The sequence below is a fragment of the Rhinoraja longicauda genome, chromosome 8, assembly GCF_053455715.1.
Source record: "Rhinoraja longicauda isolate Sanriku21f chromosome 8, sRhiLon1.1, whole genome shotgun sequence".
NCBI lineage: Eukaryota > Metazoa > Chordata > Chondrichthyes > Rajiformes > Arhynchobatidae > Rhinoraja > Rhinoraja longicauda.
The window spans coordinates 29,568,202-29,595,114 of record NC_135960.1 but is presented as its reverse complement, the minus strand read 5'-3'; the positions used below and the strand labels follow the sequence as shown (position 1 = coordinate 29,595,114).

Sequence of the window (26,913 nt, the reverse complement as noted above, 5' to 3'; positions counted from 1 at the left end):
TAGTACCCGATTACTAGTTCACTACAGTCTTTGCAAAATTGGGTTCATTCTAGGGCAGGCTACCCTTACCCTAGCTGACACAAGGGCCTGTTTACACACCACATCCTATCCCAATCATCCCATAGAACAGCTCCAATTTTGGACAGATCATTTGCACCCTTATGTTCCCAGTCTCTGACGAATCACTCTTCTTAATAGCAACAGAGTAAAGGGAGAATAAATAAGTAATTATGGTAAATTATGGTAAAGAGGTAGGGCAGGCGAACCACTGAATTTTAATGTAAAAGCGGCAGAGCCTGTGGTTAATTTTGTGACGCCACCCCCTTCCCAACTACTCGTTGCAGTCATTGGCCTTGAACCTCACGTCAAGTATATTTGGATAGCAGTAAAAGGATTGGTCCAAGTCAGCATGGATTTATGAAGGGGAAATCCTGTTTGACTAATCTTCTGGAATTTTTTGAGGATGTGGCAATTAAAATGGATGAAGGAAAGCCAGTGGATGGAGCGTATCTGGACTTTCATAAAGCCTTTGATAAGGTCCCACACAGGAGATCAGTGGGCAAAATTAGAGCACATGGTATTGGGGGTAGGGTATTGACATGGATAGAGAATTGGTTGGCAGGCAGGAACAAACGGGTCCCTGTCAGAATGACAGCCATTGGCGAGGGGAGTGCCGCAAGGCTCGATGCTGGGGCCGCAACTATTTACAACATATATTAATGATTTGGATGATGGAATTAAAAGTAACACTAGCAAACTTGCAGATGACACAAAGCTGGGTGGCAATGTGAACTGCAAAGAGGATGCTAACAGGTTGCAGGGTGACTTGAACAGGTTGAGTGAGTGGGCAGATGCATGGCAGATGCAGTATAATGTAGATAAATGTGAGGTTATCCACTTTGGTGGTAAGAACAAGGAGGCAGATTATTATCTCAATGGTGTCAGATTAGGAAAAAAGGGAGTGCAACAAGACCTGGGTGTCCTTGTACACCAGTCATTGAAAGTAAACATGCCGGTACAGCAGGCAGTGAAGGAAACTTAATGGCATGTTGGCCTTCATAATGAGAGGATTTAAGTTTTGGAGTAAAGAGGTCCTTCTGCAGTTGAACAGGACCCTGGTGAGACCACATCTGGAGTAGTGTGTGCAGTTTCTGTCTCCTAATTTAAGGAAGGACATCCTTGCTATTGGGGCAGTGCAGCGTAGGTTCACGAGGTTAATCCCTGGGATGGCGGGACTGTCATATGAGGGCTATATATTCACTGGAATTTAGAAGGATGAGAGGGGATCTTATTGAAACGTATAAATTTATGAAAGGACTGGACAAGCTAGATGCACAAAAAATGTTCCCAATGTTGAGGGAGCCCAGAACCAGGGGCCACAGTGTAAGAATAAAGGGGAGGCCATTTAAAACTGAGATGAAAAAAAATGTATTAACCCAGAGTTGTGGAATTCTCTGCCACAGAAGTCAATAGAGGCCAATTTAAAAGAAAGTTAGATAAGAGCTCTAGGGGCTAGCAGAATCAAGGGATATAGGGTTACTGATTGTAGATGATCAGCCATAATCACAATGAGTGGCGGTGCTGGCTCGAAGGGCCAAATGGCCTCCTCCTGCACCTATTTTCTATGTTTCCTAGTAGAAGGACCACAGTGAACTATTCATGAAATTAACAGGATACAATGTCCATCTTCAAAAGACGCATTGAGATCAAAGCAAGTGCAAATTAGCACATCAATGAACTAAAATTGAAGGTAGGTTAGCTCTGGTACAGTTGCATGATTCTCGTAAGGGGAAAAGTCAGTCTTTATTTGGAGAATGCATGATACTTCGATGGAAAACTAATGGTTCAGTGACTTGATGAACTCGTTTCAATACTTTTGGCAGCTTCTATTAATAATAATCCACCACGGCCAACCGTCGTTAATGTAGTTTTTGACCTTTGGAATGTTTGCGCTATTGAGCAGAGGACATTCTCTAATATTTTCGTTGCTGTTGTAAGAAATTGTGACTGTGAACTTCCAGAACGTAGGTGCAGTAATAGTTCTGCATTAACTACTTCATCTGCAGTAGCACGCTCAGTGGAAAAGACTGTGTAATGTGGGTCTTGAAAGATTATACTGCTTGTAACGATGGTTGGCAAATCTACAGTATGGGGAAAACTGGTGGCTAAATTTTACAGTAACCTGTTTTCATTCTATCCCTTGCCTGTCATACATCCAACGACTGCTCGTTTTTCAAAATATTCGAGTGCAAGTTTCAAAATACACCTCTCCTGTATCTGGCTGTTGTTAAGTTCCCAAAAGACCAGTTACTGCAGCCACTCTAGCCAGCAAGTGAACACAAAGACATAAATCTCATTGTCAAATCCAATTCGCTGCATTTGCATCTTTAGTGTGAAACTATAGACCTCAAAAACTGCCCTGATCTACTTTAATTATTTCCCTGTGAATGTCTGACAGATTGCCAAATAAATCTTGCCCAAGGACTCAAACATGTCATCTTGACCTGCTTTACTCGATTGATGCATTCATTGACTGAGCCCATTACTTAGATTCAATCATGTGGCTTGCAAGTCACACCTACGGCTCGTCGAAATCAATCCACAGTCTCTGGGAATTGACAAATGCTCATGTCCCCAGGTAGACAAGCCATCAGCAAGCATATGTGCAGTTCGCTGAGGGATAGAACACCCATTGCTCAAAATTGTAATCCTTTATTTTAAGAAACAGCTCTTTGAAAGTTAATTGTGATACCGTCTCCATTCCAATTAAATTCCACCTGTCAGAAATGTTCGCCTGCAGAGGGCTGCATTGTTCCAATATCTCAGCCCATTTCAAACTAAACATTTCTGCAAGCAATAGATCCATCAAGGCCAGCTGTAACTTCGTAAAGCTACAGCTCCTAACTATAGAGCTCCCGGCAAGAAAGACGTTCGATCTCAAAGGTAAATCACCTCTTCCACTCCTTTTAGGTTTAGGTTTTGTTATTGCCACGTGTACCAAGGTACAATGCAAAGCTTTGTTTTGCATGCTATCCAATCGTATCAAATAAAATATAAATATAATCAAGTCAACCTCTGGTACAATGGATAGAGCAGATAGAGTGCACAGTACAGTTCTCAGTATTGTAGTGCATCAGCTTTGTTAAAGCTGTGTCGAGCAGGTTTTGTTCATTATATAACTTGGGCAAGTTGTCTAAATCCATTTACAAACTTGCTCTCAATCATTTGGCTCTGGTGCAGAATATGAAACAGATCAGCACAGCACCGGAATAGGTTCTTCAGCCCACGATGTATGTGCTGACCACAACGCCAAATAAATCCCATCTGCCTGCCTAGGATCTATATCCCACCATTCCCTGCCTGTGCATATGCTATTGTATCTGGCTCTGCCACCTCTGCAGACAGTACATTCCAGAATACTAGAAACTTTCAAATTTAGAGTTAAATGCTGACTATTTGCATTGTGTCCAAGTTCAAAAGCTACAGAACCAGTCTAAGAAATTGCTGCCTGACCTGCTGAGTTACTCCAGCATTTTGTGAATAAATACCTTCGATTTGTACCAGCATCTGCAGTTATCTTCTTATACTAAGAAATTACCATGTCTGTGTTATAAGGAAAGGCTGGATAGGCTGAGTCTTTTGTTTTTACATGAGGGATGATTTTACAAGAGGTCTATAAAATCATAGATAAGGTAAAAGGGGCATAGATATGATGAATGGCCAGTCCCCCCCCCCCCCCCTTTTGTAAGGGGAAGCTAAAACTAGAGAACATGTTTACGGCGAAATGGAAAAGATTTCTAAAGGCCTGAGGGGCAACCTTTCCCAAACAAAGAATGGCACATACGTGGAAGGAATTCCCAGAGGAAGTGATAGAGGCAGGTACAATTGCAACATTCAAAATATATTTTGACACGTACATAGATCGGAAAGTCCCACTTGCCTGAGTCTTCATCTGGCCCAGGCTAGTGGGACTAGCTCGGTTAGGCAAACTTGCTTGACATGGCCAAGTACAATACAATACAATACATCCAAAGGGCCCATTTCCGTGCTGCATCGCTTTATATCCTATCTCTGAAGGCTAAGGATCAAATCCTTGAGTGATCTCAGAGGCTTATTAAATTATGAGGGGCAGAGGGAGGATCAACAGTCAGAATCCTTTTCCCAGGGCAAGGGAGTCGACAACTCAGGAGTATAGGTTTAAGGTAAGAGCAGAGAGATTTAACGGGGACCTAACTAGTACGTCACACAGTGGGTGGCAGTATAAGAAATGAACCGCCAGAAGTGGTGGTAAAACCATATACAATTACAATGCTAAAAAGGCATTTGGATAAGTACCAAGATGGAAAAGGTGTGGAGGGGTATGGGCCTAATGCAGGTGAACGGGATAATGTAGTTTAGCATCATTCAACACAGAGGAGGTGGCGGGAGAGTCCGTTCCTGTACTGTATGGTTCTAGGATTTCATCTGCATGTTTTAATGGGCTACAGCTCCGGGAGGGAATGGAGAGTGGAGAGAATTTTACTCACCCAAAGTTATCCACCCCATTTAGTTGGATCACACTCATAATGCCTTCAATTTAAAAAAAACATTTGACAAAATTGAAATATAATTAACCGTCTATCTTGAACAACACAAACTGTTTTATGTCCTTACACAATTAGTATTAAGCTTCCAGAATAATGAAATAATGAAATAAAAGCAATCAAGCATAAACCAGACCATACTCTCCCTTTCGGTGCTTTTTATGTGTGTTATCTGTGTTATGTCTGTTAGTCAATTTTAGTCATGCAAATCAGGCAAATCCTACTTACAACCGCAAGGATCTTCTGATCATAGGATTCCAGTGCAATAGGGACCTTACGAGCGAATTCCTACACCCAAGAAATATACCGGAGGAGATAGCCAGGACACCGGGATCTCCGTGGATAGTTGTCGGCGTGAACAGGCGTCGCAGGCGGAGGAGAAACAGGAAGCAAAAGCGAGGATGCCGGTCCGGTATACTTACCAAGCTAAAGAGACAGCCACACAAACCACCGCTACCTAGCATGTTTCTCACCAACGCCAGATCCATCATCAACAAAATGGACGAATTAAAACTACAGATATCAGCAAACAAACTCGTGGAGGACTGTTGTATTCTCTTAGTAACAGAGACATGGCTTCATCCACTTATCCCAGACGGAGCCATTGAGCTAGCCGGGCGTACAGCGTTTCGCTGGGACAGAAACATCGACTCCGGTAAGAGCAAGGGGGGGGGTTATGCATTTATGTGCACAACAACTGGTGCACTAACATCCAATAGCCATTGTTCTCCTGATCTGGAGTCCCTAACAGTTAAATGCAGGCCTTTTTACCTTCCTCGTGAATTTACAGTGGTTATAGTACAGCAGTCTACATCCCACCGAATGCTAACGCTAGCACAGCTTTAGGCTACCTGCTCGGTGCAATAAACTCACAACAGAGCACATATCCAGAAGCAGCCCACATCATAGCCGGGGACTTCAATCATGCAGACCTAAAGTCAGTTCTCCCGAAATTTGAACAAAACATAAGATGTGCTACCAGGGGGAAAAACACACTAGACAAGGTTTATTCAAATATTAAGAAGGGTTTCAGGTCAGCACCACTACCACACCTGGGAAAGCTCCAGTCACCATAAAGACTGTTAAGACATGGCCTGAAGGAGCTTCCTCGCAGCTGCAGGATTGCTTCGAAAGGACCAACTGGGATATTTTTGAGGATCAGGATTTGGAGGAGTATACATCAACTGTACTCTGCTACATCCAAAACTGTGTTGACAATGTCACCGTCGACAAACGTATCCAGTTGTATCCCAATCAGAAGCCCTGGATGACAAAGGATGTCAGGTCTCTCCTCAAGGACCGTAACACCGCCTTCAGGTCTAGTGATAGAGCTCTATACAGTGCTGCTAGAACCAACCTGAAGAGAGGCATCAAGGATGCCAAAGCGTCCTACAAGAGGAAGATTGAGGACCACTTTACCAACAATGACCCACGGCAGGTATGGCAAGGCATCCAGCACATCACCAACTACAAGACCAGCAACCGCACGACTGCCGACGCCTCGCTGGCAGAGGAACTTAACTGTTTCTTTGCTCGTTTCGAGGTGAAAGCTGCAGTGGCAGACATAACACCCTCTCCAGCACCTGACAGCAACACCTTCACTGTGCAGGAGTATGATGTTAAGCGTGTGCTCAGAGCAGTGAATCCCAGGAAAGCTGCAGGCCCCGATGGTGTGACGGGCAGAGTGCTGAGGGAATGTGCAGACCAATTATCTGAGGTCTTCACAAAAATCTTCAACCTGTCCCTTTTAAAATCCACCATCCCTCCCTACCTGAAGTCCGCCACAATCATCCCACTGCCGAAAAAATCTGTCATCAGCGGCCTTAACGACTACCGTCCGGTAGCACTCACACCGGTCATCACAAAGTGCTTCGAGAGACTGGTCCTGCAGCACATCAAAGCCAGCCTCCCACCCACCTTCGACCCATACCAGTTTGCCTACAGAGCAAATAGGTCTACAGGGGATGCCATCGACACTGCTCTTCACACTGCACTGACCCACCTTGAACACCAGGGGAGCTATGTGAGGATGCTCTTCCTCGACTTCAGCTCTGCCTTTAACACGGTCATCCCGAGCAGACTGGTCACCAAACTTTCTGACCTTGGATTTTCCCAAACCATCTGCCAATGGATCAAGGACTTCCTGACCAACCGCCCCCAGACAGTCAAAATAGGCCCTCACCTCTCCTCCACCATTACACTGAGCACCGGCTCACCACAGGGCTGTGTGTTGAGCCCCATCCTTTACTCCCTCTACACTCACGACTGTGCCCCCACCCATCCCACCAACACCATCATCAAGTTCGCGGATGACACGACTGTGGTTGGACTCATCTCAGGAGGAGATGAGACAGCCTACAGGGAAGAAATCCAAAGACTGGCAGCATGGTGTTCAGTGAACAATCTTGTCCTGAACTCCTCCAAAACAAAGGAACTGATAATAGACTTCAGGAAAACCAGGGCAGAACACGACCCACTCTACATCAATGGGGTCTGCGTGGAAAGGGTACCCGCTTTCAGGTTCCTGGGTACGCACATCGCAGAGGATCTTACCTGGTCTACCAACACCATCACCACAGTGAAGCAGGCACAGCAGAGACTCCACTTCCTGAGGATCCTCAGGAAGACCAACCTGCAGGAGAAGCTCATGATGTCCTTCTATCGCTGCTCCATCGAGAGTGTGCTGGCATATTGTATAACCACATGGTATGCCAGCTGCTCAGAAAAGGACAGGAAGGCCCTTCAGAGGGTCATCACGACGGCCCAGAAGATCATCGGTTGCTCACTGCCCTCCCTGGAGCACCTGTTCAGCCTAAAGTTCAGTAGAGCAGGCAAAATAATAAAAGATCCATCCCACCCCGGCCACCGTCTGTTTGTTCATCTGCCCTCTGGTCGACGTCTCAGGTCGATCAAATCCCGAACAAACAGACTTAAGAACAGTTTTTACCCCAGGGCCATATGAGAACTGAACACTACTTTCTGCACTAGGCAACACTGTTAAAACTTTTGTACTTAATATAATTGTATTTATTTGTTTGTGCATTTATTGCATATATGTTTTTACGCACCGTCAGGATTGGCTATTTTTTAATTTCGTTGTACTCGTTGCAATGACAATAAATGAATATTATTATTATATTATTATACGTCTCGGAGAATATTTTTTGGATTAGTTCCAAGATAGTGCAGGAAAACAAACAAGGTTGTACAAGTCTACTCTAACCTGAAGAATATAGCAAAGAAATTAGAATTCTAGATTCCTCATACATCAAACAGTCAGCATTTAATATTAACAATGACGGAGCTCCGAGCTTACATTTTAAATTTTAATCAGCGAGTGCATTTTTCAGATAAGAATCTAGATTTCCATCATTTTATGAATGCAGGCAGGGGTGCAGAATGACATTTACTGGCAAGAATATTTGATTAGAATCCAATCTCTGTGGACAAGAGTGAGCGTCCATTCCCAGCCACTGTTATTTGGAGTTCAACTGCAATACAGGTCGAGACTTCATTCAGCACTTGGTCAACCACAATAGTGAACGCAGTGCAAAATTACAGCAGCTTGAGAGCTCATTCGGCCTCTCGGGGCTGCTTTGCCATTCGATAAGATGGTTACCGAGGGGAACAAAACATTCCCCACCTTGCTCCACCCCCTATTTTGTCAGAGTGCCTGTACTTAGCAGTGGAAACTACGAAGTTCCCACCCGAACCCAACTTCAGAAAATTAAGGGACATAACATACCACTTGCCACACCGGCTAAAGTGCCAGTTTTAGTTTATTATCTGACTGAGCTCACTGAAATTGTTTATTGTTTAGTTTAGTTTACTGTCACGTGTACCAAGGTACAGTGAAAAGCTTTTAGTTGCAAGCTAACCAGTCAGCGGAAAGACTATACATGATTACAATCGAGCCATCCACAGTGTATAGATGCATGATAAAGGGAATAGTTTAGTACAAGCTAAAGTCCAGTAGTCCAATTAAATGTTTAGGAAATAACTGCAGATGCTGGTTTAAATCGAAGGTAGACACAAAGTAACTCAGCGGGACAGGCAACATCTCTGGAGAGAAGTTGGGTTGAGACCCTTCTTCAAGAAGTCCGATTAAAGATAGTTTTAGGGTCTCCACTGAGGTAGAAAGTTCCTCTGGATCGCTCACTAGTTGTTGATAGGATGCTTCAGTTGCCTGACTAACAGCCGGGAAGAAACAGTCCCTGAATCTGGAGGTAATGGAACACGAGTAACTGCAACTGCTGGTTTACAAAAAAAAGAACAAAGGGCAGGAGTAACTCAACAGGTCAGGCAGCGTCAATAATGCTTGACCCATTGAGTTAGTCAAGAGAGTGTCAAGAGCATTTTATTGTCATATGTCCTAGATAGAACAATGAAATTCTTACTTGCAGCAGCACAACAGCATATGTAAACATCGTACACTGTAAACAATATAATAAAGAGAGAAAGAAAAGTTCACATACTCACAAATGCACACACATATAAATATATATATACATATACATACATATATACACACACACAAGTACACACTATAAACAAACAATAATGGTGCAATAATAACAATAATAGTCTATGTAGTTCAGAGCTTATTTGAGGTATTTGAGGTAATAGTGTCTATCAGGCGAATAGCTGTAGGAAAGAAGCTGTTGCTGAATGTTACAGTTTTCAGGCTCCTGTCCCTTCATCCCGATGGCAGGGGTGAAATGAGTGTGTGGCCAGGGTGGTGTGGGTCTCTGATTATGCTGGCTGCCTTTTTGAGGCAGCAACTCCAGTAACTTTACTCCAGCACTTTGCATCAATTCAAATTCCATGTAATGCAAATCCAACAAGCTACACAAATTACATTTTATTTTTCTGAGTCAATGGGAACACATTTACATTTGCCACTCCAAATACTGTTTTAAAAGCAATAACTGTCAAAGTATTTAGTTCTCCTTTCCTTCAAGTCTATATGGACTTCACCAAAGCCTTTGTTAAGGTTCTACATGGTAGGCTGCTCTGAAAGGTTAGACTACAAAGGATCCAAGGACTACTAGCTAAGTAGATACAGAATTGGCATCATGGAAGGAAGCACAGCATGGTGGTGGAAGGTTGTTTTTCGGACTCGAGGCATGTGACTAGTGGTGTGCCTTAGGGATCTGTGCTAGGCCGATTTGCAGTTTATATCAATGATTTGGATGAGAATGAACAAGGCATGGTTAGCAAGTTTGAAGATGACACCAAAGTAGATGGTATCATGGACAGTGAAGATGGTTATCAAACATTATAGGAAGATCTTGATCAACTGGGCAAGTGGACTAGGGTAGGGCTAATTAAATTTAATACATTTAAGTGTGAGGTGATGCATTTTGGGAAGTCAAAACAGGCCAGGACCCTGGGAAGAGTTGCAGATCCGAGAGATCTAGGAATACAGGTACATCGTTCCCTGAATATGGCACCACAGGTAGATAGGGTGGTCAAGAAGACTTCTAGTACATTGGGGTTCAGAGAGGATATTGTATTTAGTTGTACAGGTTGTTGGGGCCACATTTAGAGTTCAGTTCAGTTTTGGTCACCCTGTTATAGGAAGGATGTAATTTGGCTGGAGAGAGTACAGAGAAGGTTTAAGAGGATATTTCCAGGACACGAGGGCCTGAGCTACTTGGAAAGATTGGGCAGGCTAGGACTTTATTCCTTGGAATGCGGGAGGGTAAGGGGTGATTTTATAGGCATAAAAAATTATGAAAGATAGGGTGAATGCATCAGCGTCTTTTACCCAGGGTAAGGGAATAAATAAAGCAAGGATATAGGCTTAAGGAGAGAGGGGCAAGATCCAATAGGAACGAGAGGGGTACATTTTTCACGCGGAGGCTGGTAGATACATGGAACGAGCTGCCGCAAGAAGTAGTTAAAGCAGGTACAATCGCACCATTTAAAAAATATTTGGACATGTACATGGACAGGAAATGTTTAAAGGGATATGGGCCAAACACAGGCAGGTGGGAAAAGCTTAGACAGGACATCTTGGTTGGCATGGATGAGGTGGCCCGAGGGGCCTATTTCCCTGCTGTATAACCGAGACTAATCAACTCAATAACTGCATAAACACATTTTTAATTGCAAAGGCTGAGGATTGCTTTATGCACAAGCTGGTGCAACACACAATGCATCCCTCTCCCCATTGAACTATAAAAACGTCTTATCAGTTTTATGTTTAATATTGAAACATAATATTTTGAGTAAAATGAGAGAACTGGTGAAAATATCAACAGGAGAAAGAAATCTTTCAGGCGACAGAAGTCAAACCAGACAGTTTCCACACAGCCTCCATTGGAAGGATCAGCACTGTGTACATTTGATTTGACCAATGAAAGCCTAACACTGGGATAGCACTTTGAAAATGTGTTTCCAGTACTCAGCTGGATTGCTGACAAAATCCATTTGTTGGCTAAGGAGTCATTCATTGTGGGACAACGGTGATTTAAACAGGACATAGGGAGTTAAACAAAACATCTGATACACGTATCATTACAGAGGGAGCCAATTATTTCCAACACTTTCATTTGCCGGGCATTTTATACTGGACATGTTTCACCCCTTCACCCAAAATGCCCAATTTCCATGCAACTACTGACAGGTCGTTCTGATGTAAACAGTGATCGGGGCTTGAATGTAAGTGCAGCATCAGGTAGAACATTAGACACAAAAACACTAATTCCTTCCCCCCTCTCACCAACAAACAGCTATAATGAGCAGTAACATAGCAAATAAAGACCTTATTCATCCACATTACGCAACTATCCCGCAACACATTTTCAAGTTTTGGCAAGGCAGCATTGACGGTACATAAAAACTGGTTTCATATTTGCCTGACAATCTCAATTACTTTTACAAGATGTGTTAATCAAGCTTGTCTGTGCCAGTGACAGCAGTTGTGAGTTCAAACAAAATTTTAGAGGAGACAGATATTCCTGTGCACCTGTTCACAATGCAGCTTGCAGTTGACATGTTAAACCTAGTCCCAATATGCTATGTAGAGTGGATTTAACAAGCACCACAGCATTATTTCGAAGCGCAGGTAGTTATTACCTGGTATCATGACCAGTATTTATCACTTACCAAACACATCACTAGATTAATGTAGGAAGGAACTGTAGATTTACACCGCAGATAGACACAAGATGCTGAAGTAACTCAGCGGGTCAGGCAGCATCTCTGGAGAAAAGTAATAGGTGACGTTTCGGGTCGAGACCCTTCTTCAGACAGAGTCAGGGGAGAGGGAAACTAGAGGTATGAAAGGGTTCAGAACAAATCAGGGCCAGCACCGACGACCGTGGAATGGTGGAGCCCACAATGGTTCATTGTGGTTGTGGAGGAGGTAATATTGAAGGGATATATACTAGATTATCTATTTGATTATCTGACCTGTGGGAAAATTGTCCTACATATCCTATGCTGTAATTACATTTCCACTGGCTCTGACATAGCAACCTAAATCAGAATTACCTATGGTTCACCAAAACCAAGGCTGGTATTGCAGCTAGAAAACACTATGGGATATCCTGGGGCCATGGAAGTCGTTATAGAAATGCAAGCTTCTTCATGAAACACATACATTGAAAAGTTTAACTCTACCGCCAGCTGCAACAGAAAGAGCCAAGCTAAAACTTTTTTTTAAAGAACAAGCCACCTGCCTTGTTTCCCAAGGCATAACATTCAACAGTGAACAGACTCAATTGTTTACTCTATGGCCAAAACGCAAACAAAGGCAAGTGTTTGAAAACATTAATGAACATCAAAACCATCTCTTTGAAACTCCCACGTTGTGATTTTTCTGATAATTCCACACTCAGTCCTAATATTTAACAATTATTTTCTTTTATTGCATTATTGGCTTCTTTGGGCTTGATAACACCAGACATCTCTGCACTGCATATCTTGGGTCCCAACATGGGCAACACTATATTTAACTAACCAGTTGTCCACATGAAGTGCTGATCAGTGAATGGGTGAATAGAGAATGATCAGATGAACCACACTCTGGATCATCCCACACAATAACCTGTATTTTATAAATGGAAATAGAGACATAAAGTCTACAACAGACCAAGCTAAATGAAACGCTGATTTGAATTTACCGGCATCAAATGTTATAACCTGGAACTACTTTTACAAGTAAAACAATTGTTTACAATTGTAAACAAGTAAAACAAATGTAATAGGCCGCAATGTTGAAATGGTTGGAGTGTTCACCAAAACAGATTCAAAGACTGTCAGAAATCAGCAAAATCACTTCTTCCCTTTCCATAATTTTTAATCTTAAACATGCCTATTCATGGCTATTATAAGGAGTATACTATTCCACTATGGTACAGTAAGATCATGGTTAGTTACGAGACAAGCAATCAGATCTCTGAAAATTAAAAAAAGTTGTCTCTACAATGGTAATCATCAAACTACTGCATTGTTGTTATAAAAAATAATTTTGTTCACTAATATCGTTCAGGAAGGAAAGCTGCCATTCTTATCCAGTCTGGCCTTTACGTGATGCCTGATCCACTAATGTAGTTAACCCTTAACTACCTCATCAAGAGAAATTAGAGAAGAATAACAAAATGACTGTGATATCAGTGACATTCCCATTCTATGAGCAAATAGAAAGCTTATGGGAACCATGGTCCAAATGGACATTCGATATCTATAAATCCCACTGTTATTGTAATTCAAAGATGCTTGGACCTGATGATTTGCTTTTCACTGGTCCTGGCAGATGGAGTAACTGAGATATCCCAATTAATGTCTGACTAGATCAACCAAATGTAGACTTCTGGGAACAGAAACTGGTGGAGGCTTATTGTTACATCACAATGGCTTTCAGGTAATGGATCATTCGATGTTTGCAGTATGTTATTTATTACAAGCACTATTTTGGTAAAAAAATTATTGCACTGTATTCCAAATATTTGCTTTTGCAGAAATATTAGAATGAATATAATACATCCAGTCTGAAGAACGGTCTCGACCCAAAACGTCACCTAATCCTTCTCTCGGGATGCTGCCTGTCCCGCTAAGTTATTCCAGTTTTTTGTGTCTACCTTCGGTTTAAATCAGCAAGATTGCAGTTCCTTCTTATACATTCCCATTAACTGATCATAATAATGAAAAGGAGTCCAGCTAGAGTTTTCACACCTGGGAGATAATTTATTTAATTCTTTAAATTAATGTGGCCAGAAGTTTACAATAATATTTGCAGCTTAGTCTCCTGATCATAAATTGCCACAAAGACAGATAAAATGTGAACACAGTGCATTTCACCTCTGTGTAATGATCAGCCAACCTACTACGCTGGTTACATCTGAAACACTTGCCACAGATACATATACCAATGTTTCACTTTGGGAATTAGAGACATGGCTGCAAGAGGATCAGATCTGGGAACTGAATATTCAGGGCTATATGTCCTATCGAAAAGGCAGACAGGTGGGCAGAGGGAGTGGGGTAGCTCTGTTGGTAAGGAATGAAATTCAGTCCCTTGCGAGGGGTAACATAGAATCAAGAGATGTAGTCTGTATGGATAGAACTGAGGAATTGTAATGGTAAAAAGACCATAATGGGAGTCATCTACAGCCCCCCAAACAGTAGCCTGGATATAGGGTGCAAGTTGAATCAAGAGTTAAAATTGGCATGTCGCAAAGGTAATGCCACCGTGGTTATGGGAGATTTCAACATGCAGGCAGGCTGGGAAAATCAGGTTGATACTGGACCCCAAGAAAGGGAGTTTGTACAGTGCCTTCGAGATGGATTCTTAAGAGCAGCTTGTACTGGAGCCTACCAGGGAGAAGGCAATTCTGGATTTAGTGTTGAGTAATGAACTGGATTTGATAAGGGGACTCAAGGTAAAGGAACCATTAGAAGCTGGTGACCATAATAAGTTTTAATCTACAATTTGAGAGGGAGAAGGTGAAATCGGAAGTGTCGGTATTGCAGTTGAACAAAGGGAACTACGGAGGCATGAGGGAGGAGTTGGCCAAAGTTAACTGGAAACGGACCCGAGCAGGGATGACGGTGGAACGGCAATGGCAGGAATTTCTGGGAATAATACAGAAGGTGCAGGATCATTTCACAAAGAGGAAGAAAGATTCTAAGGGGAATAAGAGGCGACCATGGCTGACAAGGAAAGTCAAGGACAGTTTAAAAATAACAGAGAAGGCATATAACATAGCAAAGATGAGCGGGAAGCCAGAGGATTCGGAAACATTTAAAGATCACAGAAGGCTGGTAGCAAATTGTAACGGCTCTGCTGTTCCTTTGGATCGATCAGCGACGTGGAGTGGGGGGACGTGCTGCATGGGCAACAGCCTGTCATTCATATGACATCGCCCAGGCTTGCATCCGACCACACATTGACGCTGCTCTAACCGAGGTTTGGAGCAAGCAGCCAACAACCAGGATGCATCACCCATGGTCAGCCATGACTGAGGGGGGCCTTAGAGTGTGGTGGGAAACATGCTGGAGTCAATTATCAGACATAATAGCGGCGCATTTGGATAGCAGTAACAGGATGGATTTACGAAGGGGATATCATAGATTTACAAAGGGGAAATCATGCTTGACAAATCTTCTGGAGTTTTTTCAGGATGTAACAAGTAAAATGGACAAGGGAGAACCATTGGATGTAGTGTACCTGGACTTTCAGAAAGCCTTTGATAAGGTTCCACACACGAGATTAGTGGGCAAAATTAGAGCACATGGTATTGGGGGCAGGGTATTTACGGATAGAAAATTGGTTGGCAGACAGGAAACTAAGAGTAGGGATTAACGGGTCCCTTTCAGGATGGCAGGCAGTGACTAGTGGGGTGCTGCAAGGCTCGGTGCTGGGACCGCAGCTATTTACAATGTACATTAATGATTTAGATGAAGGAATTAAAAGTAACATTAGCAAATTTGCAGATGACACAAACCCGAGTGGCAGTGTGAACAGTGAAGAGGATGCTATGAGGATGCAGAGTGACTTGGACAGGTTGGGTGAGTGGGCAGATGCATGGCAGTTGCAGTATAATGTGGATAAATGTGAGGTTATCCACTTTGGTAGCAAGAACAGGCAGGCAGATTATTATCTGAATGATGTCAGGTTAGGAAAAGGGAAAGTACAATGAGACCTGGGTGTCCTAGTACATCAGTCACTGAAAGTAGGCATGCAGGTACAACAAGTCAAGTCAAGTCAATTTTATTTGTATAGCACATTTAAAAACAACCCACGTTGACCAAAGTGCTGTACATCTGTTTAGGTACCAAGGAAAAAATGAAACATACAGTAGTGAAACAACAGGCAGTGAAGAAAGCTAATGGCAGGTTGGCCTTCATAGCGAGGGAAGTTGAGAAAAGTAGCAGAGGTCCTTCTGCAGTTGTACAGGGCCCTGGTGAGACCACACCTGGAGTATTGTGTGCAGTTTTGGTCTCCTAATTTGACGAAGGACATCCTTGCCATTGAGGGAGTGCAGCGTAGGTTCACGAGGTTAATTCCGGGATGGCGGGACTGTCATATGATGAAAGAATGGAGCGACTGGGCTTGTATTCACTGGAATTTAGAAGGATGCGAGGGGATCTTATAGAAACATGTAAAAATATTAAGGGATTGGACACGCTAGATGCAGGAAACATGTTCCCAAAGTTGGGGGAGTCCAGAACCAGGAGCCACAGTTTAAGAATAAGGGGCAGGCCATTTAGAACTGAGATGAGGAAAAACTTTATCACATAGAGTTGTGAATTTGTGGAATTCTCTGCCTCAGAATGCAGTGGAGGCCGATTCACTGAGTACATTCAAAAGAGAGTTAGAGTTCGTAGGGCTAGCTGAATCAAGGGGTATGGGGAGAAGGCAGGAACGAGGTACTGATTGTGGATGATCAGCCATGATCACATTGAATGGCTGTGCTGGCTCAAAGGGCCGAATGGCCTACTCCTGCACCTATTGTCTATGTATCTATGAAAGTATGGGCATTGCTCAAAACCTTACTGTACATCCCTTGATCCAACATACACAATTTTTTGCAGGTGGCCTATTTATTTATGATCAAGAGCAGCAGGATTTAAAATCATAGTTTTGAAAGAATAGTCCTTAAGCTTGCTCTATGGCATCAGTCTGAAGAAGGGTCCCAGCCTGAAACATTGCCTGTCCATGCCTTCCCCAAAGGTACTGGAGTAAATAAATCCATTACATGGTCTCCACCAAAAACACTGGAAGGCAGGATCTCAACAGACATGAACTGTACAGCTACAGTTTACCAGCCAACTAGCCCAAGGCAGCCAAAGACAGGGTGCAGAAAGTTGCTGCCTTCATTGTTGTATGGAAGGCAAAATCAATATGTTACAAGTAAATGGCACAATAAGCAGAAGTAGATGGCTTTCATTCTTTCATTTCCTCTTGAAAGCCCTGGACATGCTAACACAACAGTTCTCAAGAGCATTATTCTGCTGAGGACACCACAACCAAGACAAGACGTTCCTCATCTGATCCCCATCCATTCCATGAGACGGTACAGAATGAGCATGGTTTATTTTATCCCTGGCACAATGGGCAATGCAGAACTACAGTTCGCGGTTCTTTTGCTGCTGCCCGAGTGGCTGAGCCCAGCAGTAAAGCTCCTCAACCCAAGGAAGGGGACGACATGAATGGAAACTGTGGTGTGAACAAAACCTCTCAACACAGAGCTTCTCAGACCCCACAGCCCTCTCTGGCCAACAAGCTGACTTAGAGCAGGGAACAGAAGCAGCAGCTTTCCGCTGTAAACTCTTTAGGCATTGGTTTTAACCAGAGGCAGATTGTAAAGTCAGATTTGTGATTATTTATTTTCTTAGAATTATAAAATGCTAAGGAAACATAGAGATAGTATTTTTTAAGAGAAAGGGAGAAACTATAACTCATGGGTTTCAATATCAGCAAGTTTTTTAAAAACTTTCGGCCAAAGGGATTTTGTAAATCACAATAAAGATAGTAAAAGGTGGAGATTCAAGGAGACCTTGGAACCCAAACATGTTGATTGTTAAAATATCATGGACAGCTATAGAAAATAATCAAAACACGAATGTTTACATATAGAAGATTACAAAACCAAGGAGGCAGTGTGACAGTTGCGAAAAAGCCCTGGTTACTCTACACCTGAATATTTTTTATTTGTATCACACCTCAAGGATAAACAAGGTTGGTTAAAAAAAGCACCGCTTATATTCATCAGTGCCAAAATATGATTGTGCATAGTTCCCTGGGAAAATTCCTGAGCCCAACCATCGTCATCAGCTTCATCAACGGTCTTCCTTCCATCAGGAGGTCAGAAATTTGAATGTGCACAGAAAACTCCAGAGTGATCATTTCTCGTCCCAACCTCAGCAAGCAAAACAGCCCATCTATCTATGCAGCAAAACTTGTTGATGTGGGAGAATAGCAAGTAACATTCACATCGCAAAGGTTCAGGTCATGCCTCCCCCCACCCCCCCCCAAAAAAAAAGTAGAGAATCTAACCACCAATGCTTGATAATCAATACAAATGTGTCATCAATGTTCTGGGATGACTAAAGAATTGAGTCAATTGGACTCGTCACATAAATGCAACTCAGAGATTGAGTATCCTGCAGTCTGTGACTCTTCTCCTAGCATACCAAAGCCTTTCCACCATCTGCATGGCACCAGTAAGGGGTTTGATGGAGTATTCTCTGCTTACCGTCATCGGTGCATCTCCAATACATCTCATAAGTCTCAAGTAAGACCTGACATCTAGGTCAAAGCAACTTGTTTGCTGGGTGTTGGGATAAGTGCAGAAAGTGTGCTTAAAAGTACCCATGGTGCATTTTCTATGCACAACAGTTTGCTGTCCACAAGTGCAGAAATTGATCGGAAGTGAAATATACAAGCAGGGGGAAGTGCAGCTGATCTCTACAGCCCCTCAGATCCCCTTTAATCTTTCACCCAAACCCAAAGCTGTTTAGTTTTAGACTCTAATTGTAAATTTCCCCGGTGTGAGACGAATAAAGAAAAGTATTATTAATTGCCAGGCAGAAAGACTGTGACCATCTTCCCTACCTATGCCCTTTATGATTTTATAAAGCCCAAGGTCCTTTCTTATCCTTCAATGCTCTGGAAAAACAGTCCCAGCCTGTCCAGCCTTCATAATTTAATCACTTCCATCCCTGTAACATCCTCGAGAATCTTTTCTGCACACTCTCTAGCTTAATCACAAACTATAATACTGATCCAGGCTCCAAATAACCAGGAACTATTGAAAGAGTTCTCAGAATAAGCACTTCAGAATATGCAAATAAATAAAAGTACTGCAAATAAGCTGTATGAATGAACAGGTGCCACACTTTTATATATCCTTTGTTATTTTTCAGTTTTTTCACAAACTCTATAACATACAGATGCACACTTACATTCAGGCTCACACATACACGAGCACGCGTTCACACACATACCTTGCATTTGGTCACGCACACACGTGCACACACACACGGGGTTCGATCTTAAACAGGTCATGCCTCACTGACTTGTCAGGAGATTTATCCCCGAGATAATCACTAATAAACACAGGTTCAAGACAGAGGGGTAGAGCAACAGGGCAGAGTATTTTAGGCGTTAGCTGTTATATTAATTTGTGAACTCGAGGGATTTCACCAAAAAATGTCACCATGGAACTTTAATCTTTTGTTATTATTCAAAACCCTAGTTAGTATTCTGCTGATAATTCAGTTACCACTTTGTTTTAAAGTGAAAGATAATTGTACGATACTGGTACTCCATCCACCACCCCAAACATTCATTCCCCACACTGAAGGTAGACACAAAATGCTGGAGGGAGTAACTCAGCGGGTCAGGCAACATCTCAGGAGAGAAGGAATGGGTGATGTTTCAGGTCGAGACCCTTCTTCAAACTGATGTCAGGGGAGGGGGCGAGACAAAGTAGGAAAATAACTGCAGATGCTAGTTTTCTCCGCACTGCGTTTACAGAGACCGCAACTCCTCAATACACTGCATGTTACTTGCCCAGGCTAGTCCGATAGAACCTCACAAACCCTGGATCCACCAACAAGAAACAAGGAAGCATAACCACCTATTGGTTTCCTTCCAAATCACTGACAACCCTCACTTGAAAATACCACTGACTGTTCATCGTTGTTGGTTCTGAATCTGGAAGTTGCTCCGAAACAGTACTGTAAGAATATATCTACCCAGGGGGGTGGGAGTCTCAGGTTTAGGGTAAGAGGGAAAAGATTTAAAATGGAAACGAAGGAGCAATTTTTTCGACACAGAGAATGGAAATTATTTGGAACGAGCTGCCAGAGGAAGCAGTTGAAGCGGACACAATAATATTTAAAAGTTACAAAGATAGACACATGGAAAGAAAAGGTTAGAATGAAATGGGTCAGGCGAGGACAAGTAGGACTAACTTGATCAGGCAACATGGTCGGCGTGGATGAGTTGGACCAAAGGGTTTGTTTCCGTAAAGCTGTTTGGCCTTATGACTACAGTGGTTCAAGAAGGCAGTTCACTCCCACCTCCTTGTCAATAAATGCTGGCTTTGGCAGAGGCAGCAAATACACTGAAAATAAATTAATCGAAAATATTCATGTCTAAGGGTTAAATTACAAAAAGAGACTACAAACTGTGCTCACGTTTCGTGGAACTTAGAAGGTCAAAGACTGATTTGATGGAAATTTGGAAAAGTTAATGGAAACTAGAAAGATTGAAGGGGATAGGCTATTTACACTAGTTGGGGAGTTTAGTAGTAGGTATGGTGCAACATCAGAATCCATTCAGACAGGAATGAAGTGTTAACGTAAAATGTGGTGGAAGTTTGGTGTATTTGTCACCATATAGTTCATTTGCCAAATGTTATGTACAGCAATAATACCAAATATGAGAATGGTAAAATAGTTGGCGACTAAAGGTGCTGAGCATCGAGGGACAACCACAGGCACATGGGGCGACATCAGAGCTCAGCATGAATTTTATTGAACAGTGAACAGACTTGGAGGCCTGAAAGGCACACATTCCTGTTTCTAATTGTGCCAGACCAATTTTCCCCAGGAAATGAAAACTCTGTTATGTTATTTCAACCACCGGCTGGGAGAATAACAATACAGAAAAGTTCCACAATGACTGAAGATAAAATGGAGACCAAATTCTTTTGTTTCTTTGCCCATTTACACTTTGGTAGCAGAATAAAATGTGTTGGTTCGGTAGTGAGGGGGTATGGAGGGAGAATAAGGAAAAATTTTAATCAGAAGAATTATCTTTAACCAGAAAAAGAACAATGTCAAGACCTCTCGTCCTTGTTAGCTGCAAGCTGTTTTTACATCGCATTTAAGGCATAATTGAGGTGCTCCTTTATTCTATGCCAAAACACACATACAAAATATTCAAACACACTACTGGAAATGAGCCAGGGAAAATACACATCAGCAATAGCATGCCACAACTGCTGTAAAACTCCAAACATAATGAAAGTGTCCCAACTAACAATTAAGACATTTAAAGGGCACTCGGATAAGTACATGGATTGAAAAGGGTTTGGAGGGATACGAGCAAGGCAAAGGCAAATGGCACTAACTCAGTTAAGCAACTTGGTCAGCATGGATGAGTTGGGTCGAAGGGCTCGTCTTCATGCTGTTTAACTCTGTGGCTTGAAAACCAACTATATTTGGATAGTTCAAAGTGATATATTATTCAGCAGCCACATCGCATCCTGCCAGTTACCAATCCCTACTCAGAATGTCAGTCAAGGTAGTAAAAATTCTGCAAATACCACTGATCCCTTGACCAACGGCAAAGTTAGAGAAGGTCAAGAAAAAAATTAAGGCATGGAACATCCGGCTGCCATGGTAAAAGTGGAGTCTCAGTTGTGGGTGTATTGAAGTAGCAAAAGCAGTTGCTATTACTGTTTACCCCAACTCCCAATGTGCAGAGGGTAAATGTGCCCGATCTACATTAAATTCTCAAGATTTGATTGAAAGTGTTGCAATAGAACAAGGTGAATTGGGTGTAACAATTCAGACTAATTAAGTTTAACAATTGAAATGTAAACAGCAGCAGGCAGCTCTGTCTTTTAGCACAGCGTACGCTGTCAACCTCTAAAATTAATTTGCCAATTAGACACATTGGGACTGCACCCTGGCTAGTAATAATAATACAGTGCGTTAACAATCACATTTGATCATCAAAAAATGATTTATCACAACTAACTTGAGTGTGGATTTAAACTAAATTCCAGGGCTTCACAGTTATAAAAATAATTCATTCGTAACATTAAGCTGGTAAGCCACTAAAATGCTGAATTTACACAGAACACAACACCCTGTATTAGACACACTGTTCCAATGTTAGCGAAATCAAATAAACCTGCTAAAAATTGGCTAATTTTACTTGATTGCTAGCGTTTCTAAACAAAAAAGAAAAGGCTAACATAAATATTGAGCAGATTAGGAACACACTGACTGCGCCCATACATTAGTGAGGTTTCGCTGTATTAGTGATATGCTAGGTCTTGCTTACACATGACACTGACCTTCTCTCCAGGGAGCACCTATACTTCTCCTGGGTGGAGAGCTGCTAATGACATAAACAGTGTCTAGCACATTACAAAACAGATCCCACCTGCTCTCCTGACTTCCATTCACTCATGCTTTTTTTTCCAAGCTCTTTCTAAACACCCGCCCACCCAACTCTTTCTTAAGTCTCGACACTGCCCTTTCTCATTTCCATTCTCTGACAAACCTCTCTCTATCTCCGACCATCAGCCCTCTCAAAGGGCCATTCCCATGCTCTCTCCCACTCTTTCAGCCCATATCTCATCCTCATTTCTGTGGCTTTCTTCTACACTCCCCCTCCATCAACATTCACCCCAATACTAACCTCAAACCCATTTCTCTCGTCTAACTTCTGGGAGAAGATACAGGAGCTTGAAAGCCCAGACGTCCAGTCTTAAGAGCAGTTCTTCCCCTCTGTTACTGATTTTCTGAAACAATCACCTCTCTCACACCCCCTTCCCAGAGGTGCTGCCAGATACTTTTACTCAACACAATTTTGTTCAGTTATTCTGTTATTGTACTTTGGGGGTTTTTTGCACTACTTTTGCACTCAGATTACATGACAATCAGGCACAATTCTGCTGTTTTGCATTCATCGTAATTATTGGTGGAGCCACCATTACCACATACAGTGCCCGTAATGTTTGGGACAAAGACCTATAATTTATTTATTTGCCTCTGTACTCCACAATTTGAGATTTGTAATAGAAAAAAAAAAAATCACATGTGCACATTGTCAGATTTTATTAAAGGGTATTTTTATACAATTTGGTTTCACCAATGCACAAGCTCACTGCAACCCAAGACAACACAACACTCCATGCCAATTCCCTTATTTTCTAAACCATCCCGGATCACTCCCAGACTGCTCCTAAAGCCACTCTCCAGGGTATACACCCGTCTCTCTCGCTCTCCCCTCCACTAAGTATGCTGGTGACACTAAAGTGGGAGGTATTATAGATAGTGAAGAGAGTTATAAGAAATTATAGCAGGGTCTTGATCAGCTGGACAAGCTGATCAGGAATGGCTAATGGAGTTTAATGCAGCAAAGTGTGGCAATTTGGAAATTGGACCTTCACAGTGAATGGTAGGGCCCTGAGTAGTTTGTAGAGCAGGGCTATCGAGGGATACAGGTTAATAGTTTCCTGAAAGTGGTGTCACAGGTAGATAGGGTGATCAAGAAGACTTTTTGTACATTGGCCTTCATCCAATTAGAGCAGGGGTCTCCAAACTATGGCCCGGGAGCCACATCCGGCCCGCCAGGAGATTTTATACGGCCCACCAAGACATTTTAACACGCTCCATGCTGCAGCTCGGCTTCCCCTGTCTTCTCCCATCAGCGCGTCTCCGGGTCCCTCCCGGCATTCCAAGTGTCCCGACACCTCTCCCCGTTCCTGTGCTCCTCACTCTCCAGGCTCGGCGCCCCTGCTCCATGCCTCGCTTCCTGCAGCTCTTCGGCCCCTCGCCGTTCCTGCTGGTCCTTCAGCCCTTCTCCCCGCTCGCCCTCTCCGTCAGCCGGGCTCATTTTCCACTTGGCCCGCGCTCAACGCCTCTAGGCTGGGGCCACCGAGCAGAGCCGTTCCCTGGCCCAGCGCGCACTGCCTCTGCCCCTGCAGACCCCTTGGCTCGGTTTCTTCCCACTGCACCTCTCCCAGCTCGCTCAACCCCATCCTTTCCTCCTCCTCCTCTTCTTCCCCCCCCCCTCCAGTCGGCGGCCCTCTGCTTCTCGGCTTTACTCTCCTGCCTCCCTTCCCGGCTGTGTTTCCCCTTCTCCCGCCCGCTGGCCCAGCTGCTTCTTGCGTCCGAGAGCTTTGCAGCCCTTCTCCCAGTTCCTCTTTCTCCGCTGGATCCTTCGACTTCTTCTCCATTTTTTACAGCACAAAAATTGGCTGTTTTGGTGGGTTTTTCAAGGTAAGAACGTACATGTCGCATGTGTTACTAGTGTATGCCGGAAGCTGCCACGTACCCCAGATGGTTTGAATTTCTTCCATTTGTTTTACTGAAGTTCTTTTTTGAGTTCGTTAAATTTATAAAACTGACATTTCATTATTTTTTTCCTACGGTTTGGAGGTCCCTGAATTAGGGTATTGTGTAAAAAAGTTGGGATATTATGTTACAGTTGTACAAGACATTGACAAGGCCACACTTTGGGTGTTGTGCTCTGTTTTAGTCACCCTGATATAGGAAGGATTTTGGTAAGCTGGAAAAAGTGCAAAGATTTACGAGGATGTTGCCATGACATGAGGGTCTTAGCTACAGGGAGAGGTTGGGCAGGCTGGAGCTATATTCCTTCAAACATCCCAGACTAAAGGGTACATTTCTTATACAGGGTAGGAGAATCAGAAGCAAGAGTACATATGTTTAATGTGAGAGAGGCAAGATTTAATATGAACCCGAGGTGCAACTTTTCACTCAGAGGGTGGTGGATATATGGGACGAGCTGTCAGAGGAGGTAGTTGAGGAAGATAGTACAACAGCATTTAAAAGATATGTGGACAGGTATATGGATAGGAAAGGTTTAGATGGACATGGACATGAACCAAACGCAGGCAAATAGGACTAGCGCAGATGGGACATGTTGATGATCCGCATGGACGAGTTGGGCTGAGGGCCTGTCCATGGCGTATGATTCTCCACTCCTCATCCACTCTCCTCCCATGTGCCACTCCACTACTGTCTTTCACAGTCTCCAATGTTTCCACTCCATTCTCTACTACACCACTCCTTCCTCTCCATCTCCCTCCCCAATCCCTCTTCCCCTCCATCCTCCTTCACCCCCCCCCCGCCCATCCTCCCTCACCCCCCCCCGCCCATCCTCCCTCACCCCCCCCCGCCCATCCTCCCTCACCCCCCCTCCCCGCCCATCCTCCCTCACCCCCCCAATCCTCCCTCACCCCTGTCCCCTCTCCCTCACCCCTACGTCCTCTTCTTCTCTCCCTCGCCCCACCTCCTCTCCCTCTGCCCCCACCCTTCTCCATCTGGTCCCCAATGCTCTTCCACACCTCCTCTCCCTCTGCCCCCACTCCATTCCCCCCCCTTCTGTCCCATCCCCACTCCATTCCCCCTTGCTCTCCCTAACCCCCTCCTCATCTTTCGCCCCCCTCCCTCACCTCCTCTTTTGTTCCTCTCATCTCATCCCTCCCTCACTATCGCCCCCCTCCCCCACTATCCCACCCCCCTCCATTCCTCCCACTTGTCCCCTTATCCCCCTCCCTCCCTTTCCCTCATGTCCCCCTCCCCATCGCCCCTCTTTTTCTTCCTATCCCCCTCCTTTTCTTCCTCTCCCTACTTCCCGGACCTCCCCTCCCCGGGACCACGGACTCACATTGCGCCGGCTCCTCCAGACTCTCTCCGACCCACCGGCTCCGGCTCCGTCTCCGTCTCCGCACAATGAGTTGCTCCTGCGCGTGGCCGACAGCGCGCTCCAATCCCGAGCACCGCCCGCCCGCCCGCGCGCGCGTGCACGAAGCGGGTTGGCCGGGTTGGCCGGTTGGACCGGGCCGGGCCGGAGCGCGCGCCGTCCTCCGGTGGGTCAGGGAAGTGCAGACCAGACTGTGACGCTCAGCAGCATCTCCCCGAGTTTGTTTGTTCAGTCGGTCGGTCGGTCGGTCGGTCCTCCACGCAGCAACCTGGAGACACCAGAGACTGCAGATGCTGGGGGTCGACAACAAGAAACAAGCAGGAACGGGGTACTGATTGAGAATGATCAGCCATGATCACATTGAATGGCGGTGCTGGCTCGAAGGGCCGAATGGCCTACTCCTGCACCTATTGTCTATAATCTGGGGGATTCAGCAGATCCAGTTTATTTGTGCGGGCAAAGAGACGGCCCACATTTAGAAACATAGGTGCAGGAATACGCCTTTCGGCCCTTCGAGCCAGCACCGCCATTCAATATGATCATCTAAAATCAGTACCCCGTTCCTACTTTTTCCCCATATTCCTTGATTCCTTTAGCCCTAAATCTAACTCCCTCTTGAAAACATCCAGTGAATTAGCCTCCGTTGCATTCTGTGGCGGAGAATTCCACAGATTCACAACTCTCTGGATGAAGAACTTTGTAGACCCTGCCTTAGGGCTGGAGAGAACAGTGCAGCATAGAAAAAGCCCCTTCATGCAAACATATCCGTGTCAAACAAATTGGTGTTGGTAGTAACAAAGAACTGCAGATGCTGGTTTATACCAGAGACACAAAGTGCTGGAGACATGATCCAAAATTTGTCCTAACAAAACTACATTTTACATCCACTTTGAATGCCATGTATGGTTTGTACAAATCCTGGTGGAAAGGAAGTCGCCTGAACGAGAAAACCATGTCTCCAGCAGAGCCAGATGGGGTGACCATAGGAAGCTCTGCCGAGGCTCCCCATTCATCTTGAAAGGGTCCAGAGAAGATATACGAGGATGTTGCCAGGACTAGAGAGTCTGAGCTATAGGGAGAGGTGGAGTAGGCAGGATCTCTATTCCTTGGAGCACAGTAGGATGAGTGGTGATCTTATAGAGGTGTATAAGATCATGAGAGGAATAAATTGGGTAGATGCACAGAATTTCTTGCCCGGAGTAAGGGAATTGAGGACCAGAGGACATAGGTTCAAGGTGAAGGGGAAAAGATTTAATAGGAATCTGAGGGGTAACCTTTTCACACAAAGGGTGGTGGGTATATGGAACAAGCTGCCAGTATAGATAGATGAGGCTGGGACTATCTCAACATTTATGAAACAGTTAGACAGGTACATGGACAGGACAAGTTTGGAGGAAT

The 26,913-nt window shown here is 43.9% G+C and overlaps 1 protein-coding gene across 3 annotated transcripts in view; it reads right to left on the bottom strand.

Moving 5' to 3' along the window:
- LOC144595806 (SH3 domain-binding protein 4-like) overlaps window positions 1–25,588 on the bottom strand; it is a 65,762-nt gene extending 40,174 nt beyond the window's left edge. For 2 of the 3 annotated variants that reach the window (XM_078403487.1, XM_078403489.1), the window contains exon 1: window positions 25,480–25,588. The gene's annotated coding sequence lies outside the window, so the exon portion shown is untranslated. Of the gene's footprint in view, window positions 1–20,015; window positions 20,168–25,479 lie in introns of all 3 variants that reach the window. The other variant, XM_078403488.1, reaches the window with a different exon arrangement.
- Between the last annotated feature and the right edge of the window lie 1,325 nt (window positions 25,589–26,913).